Genomic DNA, 14,293 nt, shown 5'->3' with positions numbered 1-14,293 from the left:
GTTTTAAGTAATAAGTAATGTTCCCTTTGAAAACGAACTAAAAAAAATGCCCATCTCTGGGTCTTATTATTCATGTTGCGTCACGTCATGAATATCTAGGAGGACGATGGAAAGTGGATGCCAACAGAGGTGGAAGCACCTCTGTTGGCTTCAAGCAGCTTGGTGCCTGATTTGCAGGATTACTTCTCAAAAATGCTAAAATTTTAATGACGAGTATGATTTTGCTATTCGTTATTTTAACGAATTTTAACGAATTCAAATTTGGTAGATTTTCACATTATCCTTTGTCTGAAATTCGTTTCTAATGTTGTCCGAAAGGCGAGCGCATCAAGGTGCCTGACAGTGAGTAAGTACTAATAGTAGTGAATAGTTTATACTTTGATGTCACACACCTTTGTGCTTCCTAGATATTACCATTTCAAATTGGTGAATGTAGTCACTTTTACAGCGGTACTGTCATGAAGAGACAAATTTTGAAGTTTTAAGAAATTTAAGAGACATATACATAAATGCAACATCAAACATCATCCTCGACTGATAAGACCCAAAGCGCCTTCATTGAGCCTTTAAAAGATTATCTTTGAAGAAAAAATTACCTAATTATTAATAAACTAAATGTCATATAATAAAAGAGAAGTAATTCTAGTGTATAAAATGAAATAATTCAAATTAGAATACAATTGGTATTTTCTAGTTTTCAGCTTGTGTATTTTGACCTCAATGACGTAATCATTATGTCCACAAGTTTGTCTAAGTCATACTCATGATCCCAACCCCATTCCGTTCGTGCTTCATTATCATCAAAAACTTGTGGCCAACTGTCAGCTGAAACAAGAAAAAAAATTCAGTTAGATCTTTACACAGCGGTTAGCAGCTTTGCCTGCAGAGATTCGATGTAAACCGTGTTACAAACATGGTTCAATGCAAATCCTGATTTAGCGCAAAAGGTAGGTAAATTTTGGTTCGATTGAAAAGCCAGCTAACTCCTAATTCAATTTGAAAAATAAACCAAGTCCATACTTCGGGCAAAAACGAGTTGACTAGGGGAGTCTTACTAGCGTATCGAGAAATATTGAAATTCTTGAGATTTCGCTCCCCTTCTCCCCTCCTATGGGCCTAACGTTCATTACTGAATTTATATAAGAATAGCAGGTTTGGGATAGGTCAAAAACCTAAGACTTTGTTGCATGCTGACCAATGGTCTGCTTTGCGCAGGTACCGATCTCCTGATTCACTACCTTCGGCCGGGAGTACAATGTGTTGTTGGGGGCAAATTACCCTGCTCTTCCCAGGTTTCCCCCCAAATTTCTCCAGATATCCATTTAGAGCTAGGTCGACTCAATCTGAGCTTACAGAGTTACACCATTGAACCCCGATTCCAAACAAAATAACCAGCGACATAAAAACTCGAACCCTTATTCTCAGGATTTCAAGTCCAGTGCGCTAACCACTCGCATGCGTGAGGTGTAGGTTATTTGTAGTTCTAGTGAAAGGACTCGACTCTATGAAGGCAAAGATCAAAAAATTTCGATTCTAACAATAAAGAAAACATAAATTTTCCTTTCTAAAATAATTTGATTTTCAATTGTTATTGATGTTTCGTTTTTTTTGTTTTTTTTTTTTTTTTTGACAAAAAATTGACAAATATGTTGGATTGGACCTAGACAGTTCTTCTTGTAGAATCTGAGCGTGGTGACTACAAATTGTTTCATCTCCCAAAATATTTGAGACCCCCCCCCACCCCTGCTTTGCTTTGTTAGGCTATTGTAAGACTTTGTAAGGCTATTGGCCGGTGCTCCTATTATGCAATAAATTTTCTTTTGAGAGTTTCTTCTGTTTTTTAGGCTAGCCAATATATATATATATACATATATATATATATATTATATATATTATATATTATATATATTATATATTATATATATTATATATATTATATATTATATATATTATATATATATATTATATATATATATATATATATATATATATATATATATATATATATATATATATATATATATATATATATATATATATATATATATATATATATATATATATATATATATATATATATATATATATATATATATATATATATATATATATATATATATATATATATATATATATATATATATATATATATATATATATATATATATATATATATATATATATATATATATATATATGAATAGTTAATAGGGTTTTGCATACAAACATTTAATAGGTTTTATTAAATGGTGATGGACTGTCAACTTAGTTTAAGATGAATGCCCTGTTTTGTCTGACTACAGAAGGGTGGGGGGGGGAGAGTGGATTGAGTCGAAACTTTTAGAGTTTTTGGAAGGAAAGAAAAGTTAAAATTGTGTTATTCGGGAAGAAGCAAAAGTAATTCTATAGTTCTAATAAAAGAGCATAAAGTAAGGTTTATTATTTCTATCCCGTTAGTCCAACAGGCTCTAGGGCTAGTAAGAAATAAAATAAACAAAATTAATATATTACCAGCATAATACAGGGTATTCATAAAGTCTGGATACATACGAATTTTAAAGATCTTAAAGATTTGTTTGAAGATTAGATTAAAAAACAAGTTTTTTTCAGCTGAGAGTAAGTAGCAACATTAAAACGAATATAAATTATTCTATATATAAAAGGGGTAGCCCCCTCCTAGTTTCTTAATACTTTTAGAAATGCTTCGTATTGTTCTATTGTTGTTATTCTTATTGTTTCTTTGTTTCTTATTCTTACTGTTTGTTATTGCTTATATTGTTTCTTATGTTTCATATTGTTTCTTATTCTTATTGTTCTAATTGAACGGCCCTTGTGTGTCAGGAATCATTCTTAGGGAATTGAGACGAAAATCAAACTTTGACGTAGAGATCAAGGTATTGAATAGGGGGCAAGCCCCCTCTTAGACGTAACGATTTCTTGGCGTTTTAATGTTGTTCCTTACTTTCAGTTGAAAAAACTTTTATTGCCAATTTAGTTTCTGATCGTTTTTTAAATAATGACAGGAAATCTAGCTCCTCTCCATGGAAAGTTACGGGCCCCCACGGAAAATCCCTCCATGGACCTTTCCTCCCGCATAAAATAACCCCCCCCCCCCCAGAAAAATTTACACCGGACAACTCCCTTCTCGCTGAATTTTCCCACCAGAAAATTTCTTGCGGAGGATTCTGTCTGAAAAGTTATTTTTAGGACTTGAAAGTTTTTTCAAAAAAGTTTTTTTCAGAAAGTATTTTTTAGTTATTTTTTCATTTGAAAAATGCCTTAATTTCTGATATTTTTAAATTTTAGTAAAGTCGTTCCCCTCAGTTACCCCTTGTCCCTTAAATTCCCCCCCCCCCCAGCGGAAAGTTACTTCCTTAAAAGCTTCCCCATGGAGAATTTCTTACGCGGTTAATTCCCTCATGGTGAATTTCTTGTTTGGAAACCCCCCCCCCCCCACACATGGACCTTCTAGACAATTCCAACCCGATGAAACTTTGCCCCAGAACATTAGACAGTAAGAGAAATAAAAAGAACTTCGTATAGGAATTCTTGGAATTCCCCCAGTTTAAAATTTTCATTGGAAAGTTTAACCCCCGTTAACTTCCCTCGCCACTCAAGAGTGCCAACTCAATTCTTTCTTCTTTAGAACAGAGCCATCATTCAATCTGGGAAAGAAAATAACATAGATAAATAAAATAAATAAATAAAATATCAAAATTTGTGTATGTATCCAGACTTGTGGATACCCTGCAGCATTAAGGGTGGAGGAAGGAAACGAGGCTTTGGACTGTAGACTGATGTTTCGTCAAGAAAATAAATCATAGCTATCTATCATAGCATAGCGTCCGGTTTTATCTTGGGTCAAATGATATTGCTAAAAATTAAAAGAAAATCCTGTAAAAAAAAAGTTTTATGCTAAGAAACTCTGCCTCATCGAAAATAGAGAGAGAGAGAGAGAGAGAGAGATCGAGAGAGATAGATATATAGATAGACATATATAGATAGATAGAGAGGGACAGAGACAGAGAGAGAGAGAGAGAGAGAGAGAGAGAGAGAGAGAGAGAGAGAGAGAGAGAGAGAGAGAGAGAGAGAGAGAGAGAGAGAGAGAGAGAGAGAGAGAGAGAGAGAGAGAGAGAGAGAGAGAGAGAGAGAGAGAGAGAGAGAGAGAGAGAGAGAGAGAGAGAGAGAGAGAGAGAGAGAGAGAGAGAGAGAGAGAGAGAGAGAGAGAGAGAGAGAGAGAGAGAGAGAGAGAGAGAGAGAGAGAGAGAGAGAGAGAGAGAGAGAGAGAGAGAGAGAGAGAGAGAGAGAGAGAGAGAGAGAGAGAGAGAGAGAGAGAGAGAGAGAGAGAGAGAGAGAGAGAGAGAGAGAGAGAGAGAGAGAGAGAGAGAGAGAGAGAGAGAGAGAGAGAGAGAGAGAGAGAGAGAGAGAGAGAGAGAGAGAGAGAGAGAGAGAGAGAGAGAGAGAGAGAGAGAGAGAGAGAGAGAGAGAGAGAGAGAGAGAGAGAGAGAGAGAGAGAGAGAGAGAGAGAGAGAGAGAGAGAGAGAGAGAGAGAGAGAGAGAGAGAGAGAGAGAGAGAGAGAGAGAGAGAGAGAGAGAGAGAGAGAGAGAGAGAGAGAGAGAGAGAGAGAGAGAGAGAGAGAGAGATAGAGAGAGAGAGAGAGAGAGATATAGATAGAGAGAGATCGACAGAGAGATAGATATTGATAGATATATAGAGATAGAGATAGAGAGAGAGAGAAAAAAACAAAAATCAAAAAAATTTCTAACTCAAAAATCAAATTTTAAGTCAAAGAAATGTATATAATGTTTTACTTTACACTGACAATCTGGATCACGGGTGCCCAGCCGACGGCCGGCGAACCATGTAAAGCCCGTCTTCGAACTTTTTCCGGCCCTTGATACTCATCTCACTTTTACGAAACATTATGGCTAAAGTAGTGGAAACTAATATACTATTAAAAGATATCAGTTTTGCTTCCACGCATTCAAAATTAACTGATAAAATTATTAAAAATTAATTTTGATTTTAAATACTTTTGGAAACATTACAACCAAAATAGATTTTTGAAACACCTACGTCTTAAAAGATAATTTTTCCAATTTGAGAAATCTTACGCAAAAAAAATTGTTAGCATTTTTTCACATTTGAGCAAACACAAAAAACGCTCAAACATAATGAACGCTAGTCTGAAGAAGGCTAGACAGACAGACCGTTTTTTAAGCTAAAAAGAATCGTATCTATTGAATGCTGACATATTTCGCGCCAGCCATTCAACTACGATTTCCTTCTAGATTAACGCTCAGGTTACGCTGACTTGTTCAAAATTAAAAGATTGTCTCCAAAATACATTTTATTCCAGGATTATGGTGTCATTTCCTCATGAGATTTAAGCTAATGTTATGGATATTTACTATAATGTGGAGTCACTTACTATAGAGATTTGAACTACTTGGCATTGTCCTATCAATCATCAACTGATAATAATCCCTGTTCTTTCCCATTTGGGGATCAAAAGAAGAATATTTAAACTAACAACATGCAGTCTATGTACTTTACATATCACAGTTCATATTAATAGTGATTTCTGTTATTTGAAGTCAGAGAAAATTATATAAGAGCCTTAATGTTGGTATTTAAAATGACGGCATGTACTATGTTAGTACATCATATAATAATTTCACTTGACATCATATATGGCATCATATAAGCACTTTCTTATATGATGTCATGCATAGCATAAATATGATTATTAAGTTTCCAACGCAACAGTTAGTTATGTAATATAATGTCTGTTGGAAGGCCCTAAAAACGAAAATTTGCAGTTGCAGTTACTATAAATGATGATTCCTTGGAACCAATACCTGAACTGTCAAGCTTTATTAGATGTGTAATTTGACACACTGGACCATCAAGTGAGACAACACCAGTACGGACCGCTAAAGCGAACGCCATTGCTAATTTGTATGAATTAATCAAAATCTAAAAAAGTATCAAAAATGAAAATGAAGAGCAAAGACACGCGTTTAGAAGACTTGTGACGCCGAGCTTGTGAGCAAGTCAAAATTAAAATGAAAAGCAAAGACACGCGCGGTTAGAAGACATGCCACACTGACCATGTGAGCGAATGACTGAAAATCAACCTGGACAGCGAGAATCAGGACGTGTCAAAATTGAAAATAATAACGATGATGATTAGGTTTATGATTTTGACATGGATAAGGTCATCAATGCCTACCATACCTTTGTTAAGAATAACAAAGTTTCGGCGACATGTATTTCATAATGACGAAACATAACGAAACGAACCAAACAAATTTAAAATGATAGCGATGAGGATTGGGTTTTGGATTTTACATGGATAAGGTCATCAAAGCCTACCATACCTTTGAAAATCAAAAATATGGACTAGACAAACCATTGGAAGAAAAAGAAGTGTTTTTCCCACCACCTGAAAAATTAAAAGAAACAAAGGTTCGGCGATATGTCTTTCATGATGACAAAAGACAAACATAGGAAAAATTTAACGTTTAAATAAAATAAAATTTAATTTTAAAACGGCACCAATTATCATGTCGGGCCATGGTATCCTAAATTAAATTAATAAATGTATAAATGTTTCTTTTTTTAAAAGCCAAGCGACAGTGAGAATCTATATATAGAAGCCTGCCACGTGCCGAGTGCCGGTGATTACTCTATCTTGACAAGGGATTACAACAATTCAAAAACCTTAAAAAAGAAAACAAAAATTCTGAAGCTTAGTACCGTACATATCGTTGTTAGAAATCGGACTTGCTTCAATAATCAAATATCTTTGACTAGACTTCAGTATGAAAAGACATTAAATTGCGTAAAGAGCAAAAACAGCTAATTTAAATAATGTGTGTATATATTTTAACAATTGATTACAACAATTCAGAAACCATATACTAGAAAACCAAAAGTTGGAAGCTAATTATAAATAGTTGTTCGAAATTGGTCTTTCTTTTATAATAAAATATCTTTGACTATATTGAAGTCTTAAAATACATTAAAATTATAAAACATAAAAATATGGTAAATTTAAAAATTTTTTTTAATATAACATTTTAAAAGAAAATAATTAACATTTTGAAACGAAACAACTTGATCTGTGGTTAGAAGACAAGCGACAGTAGGAATCCATTTAAAGAAGCCTGATGCGTGCCGATTGCCCGAGCCCAGCAGCTGGTAATTTAAAAAAATATTTGTATATATTTTAACAATTTATTTCAACAATTCAAAAACCTGAACTTAAAAAAGAAAACCATAAGATTGAAATTTTTTATATATATTTTTTATAAATCGTACTATATTTAATATTTAAATATATTTTACCAACAAGCTTAATTAAAAAAAATAAATTTTTTTAAAAGTTTCTTCGATCATAATAAAAGCGACAATGAGAATAAAATCCATATATATCAGCCTGCCGGGTGGCGAGTTAAAATCAAAACTAACATATTTTAATGCTTTTCTATAACTTCGACGGACGTTTCGATGATTGTCAAAGGCTTGAGAGGAGCATCTGCCTCTGGATTCGACCGCGTCCATTCTAAAGTGTTGAAAGCAGTATTGCCGTCCGTACTACAACCTTTAACACATTTGGTAAATCTCTCCTAGGAGACGGGCGTGTTTCCATCACTTCTCAAGAAGGCAAGAATAGTTCCCCTCCACAAAGGTGGCCCTCAGGACGACCCATCTAACTTTCGACCCATCTAACTTTCGACCCATCTCTATTCTTTCGGTGTTTTCCAAAGTGTTTGAAAAACCTATGAAGAACCAACTTTACTCTTCTCTGGAAGCTAAGGGATTCCTTAACCAACGCCAATTGGGATTCAGACCCGGAAACTCGACGGAAGATGCTCTGGCACCACGAAGCCTATTCATTAATAAAGCACTTGACCTGGGACTTGTGCCAGCTGCTATTGTGCTTGACATAAAAAAAGCGTTTGACAGTTTTGATCATGGGATTCTATTATTATGTAAAATAGAGCACATTGGGGTTAGAGGAGAGGCTCTACGATGGTTCCGGTCTTACCTGAGTAGTCTACATGTTTATAGAGGAAAAGATCAGCTGAATGACACTGTTGCCAACTTCAGTGTGCCGCAAGGCTCAATCTTAGTCCCACTGTTATTCCTGGTTCATGTGAATAACCTAAGTCGAGTTCTGAACCCTAACACCCGGACTTCACGTTACTGCAAGTTCTGTTGCGACCTAGAATTTTCTATCACCGGTAATGAAGCGGATGAACGTGTGACGGTCGTGAAGGACAAAATACGGGCCTACTGTGGCACCAACAGGTAAGAGCTACAGAGTAAGCTTGAGGTAAACTTCGAAGAAACTTACATTAGAATGGATCACAATTGTTGCGTAATAACTGTTGACAAATATTGCGTTCTCTTCTTCTCAAGGATTCGACCTCTTCGCCCAGAGGTCTCGAGACTAACAGCGTCTCGAGGACCGATTAGATGACCGAAAACTGGCTATGCCAGGTCCCTAGGTCGACGCCTTGACGAAAACTTATACTTCGTACATCACCTCCACGCGGTGGAGCTGGAGCTCTCAAGTAATCTTGGGAGTATCAGGAAATTGAAACACCCTTTCTCTCAAAAAACCCTTCGTCTACTTTTTAATGGACTCATCAAGCCTCATCTATAGTATTGTGCGTCAATTTGGCAGTCAACATTCACATCCCACGTGAAAAGGCTTGATTCAATCCACAAACATGAACTGAAAATAATCGTAAATATGGACGAGTTTATTTCCCGTGAATCACTGTATAATTTATCGTGCTCAGTTATCGTTTTCAAATTTTTCTCCTGAGTGCTTCCAACACCAGTCCACAGTCTATTCCAGTTGGGATCGGACCCTCATCCTAGGAACACGAGATATGCCTCAACCCTTAGGGTGAGACGAACACCTACAGTACGGTCGGATTTTTCTCCGGATGTGGAGTGCGAGAAAGTGTGTAACATGAGTCCACACGTGCTGTGATTTCGTAGCTCCAGTGTTTCTTTTAAAAAAATTTTTAAAATATATATTATTTAATGAAAATAAATATATTTTATTAATAATTGAGTTTTTTTTTAATTATTGTAAGTTTTATCTCGGGGTTTTTTTTTTTTTTTTTTATTTTTTATTTTTTTATATTTTTAATGTATCTTTTCGGTTGGGGAGGAAGGGGGGAATATCTGAGATATTGAATTTGATTGTTTATGAAGGTTGTTGTGTTGAGGAGTAAATAGAGAGTCGGAAAGCGTGATTATGAGGACTCGTTATTTTTTTAATTGAATCCACTTGAGTTTTTTGAATAGATTTTTTTATTTATTTATATTTTTTTTAATTAAAAAAGAATGAATCTTGAATCTTGAAAGATAATATAAATCAACAAACTTAATTTACATAAAATTATTCACTGTTGACAAAAGTATTTCTTCAAAATTAGCTTGTATAAAAGATGGGGGGCTTCACCCTCCTAAGTCATCTGTTGTTTCGTAAACACAAAGCGTGACATTTTCTTATTATGCAATTTAGTGTCCATGCTCTCTATGCTCCCTTATTACAACTAAACTGTCATTAAACAATTTGAGTTACTATTTAATAAAATAATTTTTAAATAATGTTTATTAATAAATAAAATAGAAGAAGGTTTATTTTTGTATCATTTTAATTTTCTCCCCCTTCTTGGCTCGTACTCCACGTACCTCTCAGTGTGACGTATTTTTTTTTTTTTCTTTTAAAAATGTTTTTTTACCAGTGAAATAATTCAAAACAATTAATTTTTAAAAAAAAAAATTAAATTTGAAAAAAAAAGAAAAAAAAATAAATAATTTTTTAATAATTTATATCTACGGCTTTATATTTCCAAAATCATTTGACGGGAAATACAAAGGCAACTATATTAGTCCAATTTGATAAATAGCAAACCATATTCATTAACACATTTCATAATTAATTTATGATACAATTAAGAATTTAGCTGATAGTATCACACTAAGCATAGAATTTGAAAAATCCAGGGGCCATGCAATTAATCTCTTTAAGTACACCAGATACACGAAAATATGAAGGCACCAAGGCAGGGCTGTGGTAATGGGCATAGAATTAGGCACAACGTAGACACGAGGGAGTAGTAGGGGCGTATGAGGTAAAGCAAGTCACACTCGGGGTATAAAAAAGTCGTGTACATATAGGATATAGAGTTTGCGGCTCTTTGCAATAAATGGAGGTATAAAGCAGAGTACCTGTAGTTCCGCCTCCTGGATTGGTGTCGTAGCTGATAACGCCTGGAAATCTTAAGCAGCGGAAATCGAGCCCGTATCTGTGATTAAATTATTCGACTAGAAGTTCAGCGTGTACCTAAACAGCAATAAAATTAAATCAATATTAGCTTGTGATATTAAAAAAGCAAATTCTGTAATTTAAGTTTATATATAGTCTTCTCATCTTAAAAACATAACCGATTAATTTGGTCATCGGCAGGAGGGGGGAGCTTAACAATTTTGTTTTTTATTCGGGGGGATAAAATTATATTTTTTCTTTTTTTTGAATATAAAGTCAGAAAAAAGTAATTTTTCTTTTTAAAAACCCAAAAATTTTAATTTGCACTTGAAATACAAAAAAAAAAAATTTAACCTCCCCCCTCAAAATTTTAGTAATTTCAAGCCCCGGCTCTCTAGACTCATATCTTTAACTGGGGGAAATGTGGGGAGAAGGGCCGGGTTGGTTGCTCCTTAGGTTTCTACACTCCCACCAAGATTTAAAAAAACAACTGTTTGGGGTCAAGCACTGAAATTTTTCTTTATGGGTTTTTTAATGGAAAAAAATATAAACTGTCACACCCTGAATACGCATTTTGGGACGGAGGGGGGGGGGTACAAAAAAAACACGAAAAATAACTAACCCACGATTTTTGTTAAGCATTTGTTATAACTTTGGAACCTACGGCCCCCAGGGACAGGAGGGGGGATTAATAAAAATAAATCCTTCCGTTTTGTTAGAGTCTAATTTAATGTGAGTAGGTCAAAAGCTTATTGACACGATTACGATTTATAGCTATATAAGTGTTTTCTTATCAGTTGAAATTACATTTTTAAAAATTATGGAAAAAGTTATATACAAGGATTTACATAAGTTATGATGTTCAAAATTCTTTCTTTCAGGCCACTTGTGGCCTACGTCTATTTATGAAATTTCGCTTTTACAGAAAAAAGTGTTTAATGTTGATATAGTTGCAATAACATTTACAGAAGGGGCATGAACACTATAAATTGCATACAAAATATCATATTTTAATTTTTACAGTGTTAAATCAACAGTATATTTACACTGGTTTAGTCATCTCGGTGGGGAAGTCCTACCATAGTGCAGTAATTTTTTTTTTCATTTTGACAAAAAATGGATTTTCTGTCAAATTTGCAGTTAGGTCTGAGGGCTTCTTAGCGAGTCCTTCCCGGGTCGGTGGCGGTTTGGATTTGTTTTTTATATAACTAATTTTTTACTTTGTTTTCTAATATATTAATAATTTCTCTACACTCCAATTTTTTTATAGTTCTAACAGTTTATATAAAAAAATTTTTTTATTAAAAGAAAAAAAGTAACAAGTGTCTAAAAATTTTATTAAAATAAATTATAGTTTTAATCTTTGAATACAGAGGTGATCGGGTCCTGCACTATATTTAACAATACTAATTTTACAATTAACAACTCACTGAAGGACCAAGCCATTTATGGCCAACACATATGTGTACAATCCCTGTACACACAACTCTGTTCACAGCGTTACTCTTTATCCACACCCCTGAAAATCATTGATGAATCTTAAATCAACATGTAGGTCTTAACATGACTGGAGAAGTAGAGACCCCGTCTATCCGAGTATGGACGGATTTAGTCCGTCCAATCTCGGTAGTAATTTCGTAAAACACTCTGCCTCATGGTCAGACACTAGGCAGGACGGTCAATACCTTGACGGTAACTGACATTATCAGTATATAATCACATTTGTCCTTACTGCTCTCAGGGGCACCACCAGTAGGTTGTCACCAGTTCTCTCTCCCCTCACTCAAGGTATACACTCCCACCCCCTCACTCCCACTCCCAACCTGACCAGTGGTATTTAACTATAACTACTGAATTGTGTAATCACTTATATGACCTTGGAAACTCAGAAAAGTGTTTTGGGCCTATGAACAGTGATATTTGTCGTGGGAGTCCTTGGAGATTCTGTCCATAAAGCAACAAGTGTAGATGGCACAAACTGTAGTAATCCAATCTGTCTTGACATCTCCATGATTTTGTGGACACATCAAGACAAAAATACGTGTTATTGTGTTTTTGTGAAGAAAAATATTTTTTCAATGTTTAATTTGTGAATAACAAGGGTGTGTTCCGTAACTCAATTATCATTAATCATCATTAATTATTTGGTATCATATTTAGACTAAAACGGCAAAAAGTAGTAAATTTGCACCCTAAAGTCTTTACAAAAGACCCATATGTAAGCTTTATTTTTAATGTTCAAGAGTTGGGCGAGTCCATTCAATGGTGCTTACAAACTAATATACCATTTTGCAGAGCTAGATATTCAAGTCCATAGATGTTTCATATAAAGTCTTTATTTATATCAAAGCCATAGATACTTATCACGTACAATACATACGTTCGACTCAATCTATCTAAGGGTTAAACACGCAAATATAAACTTGTCTTTCTACAGGTTTATCAATATGTTCTAGGAATCCTTTCACCCTTCACAACACTTGTTAAACCTATATTCAAAGAAATCCCTTAGGTTCCATGAAAAACAAAGCTGTGTTGCAACAAAAATATTGGCAGCAAGACTAATCTATTGACACAATTTAACTCAGGAAGATACATTACAATCCACCCCCCTCTTCAAGAGAACCAAAGTTCTTGCTATTTCCCTTCAGATTTTTGACCTATTTTAAAAAAAATTTCCTAGCATTACGAAGTAGAATATCCATAAAACAAAAATAAAAATTAAACAAAAAAAAATAAAAGAACAAACAGCAAATACTAAATTAAAGTGTGCACTTAAAAACATACACTGAAAAATAAAAGTGTTCTGTTTTGACGGGGAATCGCTTTGGCAGGATAAGTCTTTAAACTGTGCTTCCCTTCTCGGCCACAAAACTGGCAATGTTGACACTGTTTATAAGTGAAAGCCCTTTTTTTCACTAGGTGCGCAGTCACTTACAATTTCCCCTACACGTAAACATATAAACATATACTTATCAATAAATCTTATTGCGTTTTATTGTAGCGAAAGCCTATCTTTGCGAGGAAAAAAAGAAAAATTAGAAATGAGGATTGGACATAATTCCAATTTTCATTAAAAAATCTGCCATAATATTAAACATAATTTTTATTATGATTAATGATTATTATTTGATTATGATTTATTATCAATTTCCTTATTGAGAGAAAAATCTTGGTAACAGCATCAATGTTATCCATATATATATATATAATTTCCATTAACTAAATTAATGCACTATTTTTAGGGGATGTTAAAAAAAAAACATTGAATAATTAGTAAAATATTTATGCACACGCCTTTTAAGATCTGAGTATCCTACCCATAATAATCTGAATCTACATCCTCATTGCAGCGGTGTTTAATATTCATGCTTGCTAGGAATTTTTGCATTTGCTCGGAACGATAAGTAGGGTGAGAATCACTAATCAAGAGCTCGAACAAACCGAAGTATCCTATCACCTTTTCCCTAAGGAAATCACAAATTGATCTTGCCGTTTTTTCCTTTAACGGAGCTAACACGACAAATTTAGTATATTGCTCTATAAGTATTACTATATGTCGGGCCGGAGCACCAGTGTCATTTGGTGATGGTGGGAGGGGACCTGTGGTGTCTATGCTAACTATTCTAAACGGATACATTGCAGTATCTGTTTGGCCTAATATTGGATGTATGGACTTCGGGACCTTTTTTCTTTTTAAACGAATATGACAGTTTTGACATATTATTTTTACCTTTTTTTTATATATTGAAAAATACAAATTTCTTTTAACCTTTCGAGTGTTTTTTCAACCGAGCCATGAGCTCCTAACATTTTATTTGAGTGTACCAATACTGTATAAGAATCCACAAGAATCCCAGGTAAAATAATTTTTGGTGTTAAATTGATCCGAAGTTTTCCTGGTTGTTCCTGTGGATAATAATAGAGAATTGAATTTGTCACCCGTAATCCGTCCATGATTTTGAGTAACCATGGTTTTGGGTACCCTGAAC

General features: G+C 34.3%; 1 pseudogene; it reads right to left on the bottom strand.

Moving 5' to 3' along the window:
- Positions 1 to 645: 645 nt before the first annotated feature.
- On the bottom strand, positions 646 to 13,941 carry LOC148938916 (L-threonine 3-dehydrogenase, mitochondrial-like; annotated as a pseudogene).
- Positions 13,942 to 14,293: the final 352 nt, after the last annotated feature.

Source organism: Artemia sp. Qi Xiang Cuo, unplaced genomic scaffold (assembly GCF_049724085.1).
Source record: "Artemia sp. Qi Xiang Cuo unplaced genomic scaffold, ASM4972408v1 HiC_scaffold_32, whole genome shotgun sequence".
NCBI classification, from domain to species: domain Eukaryota; kingdom Metazoa; phylum Arthropoda; class Branchiopoda; order Anostraca; family Artemiidae; genus Artemia; species Artemia sp. Qi Xiang Cuo.
The sequence above is the reverse complement of the archived record's forward strand: the minus strand, read 5'-3'. Positions and strand labels throughout refer to the sequence as shown.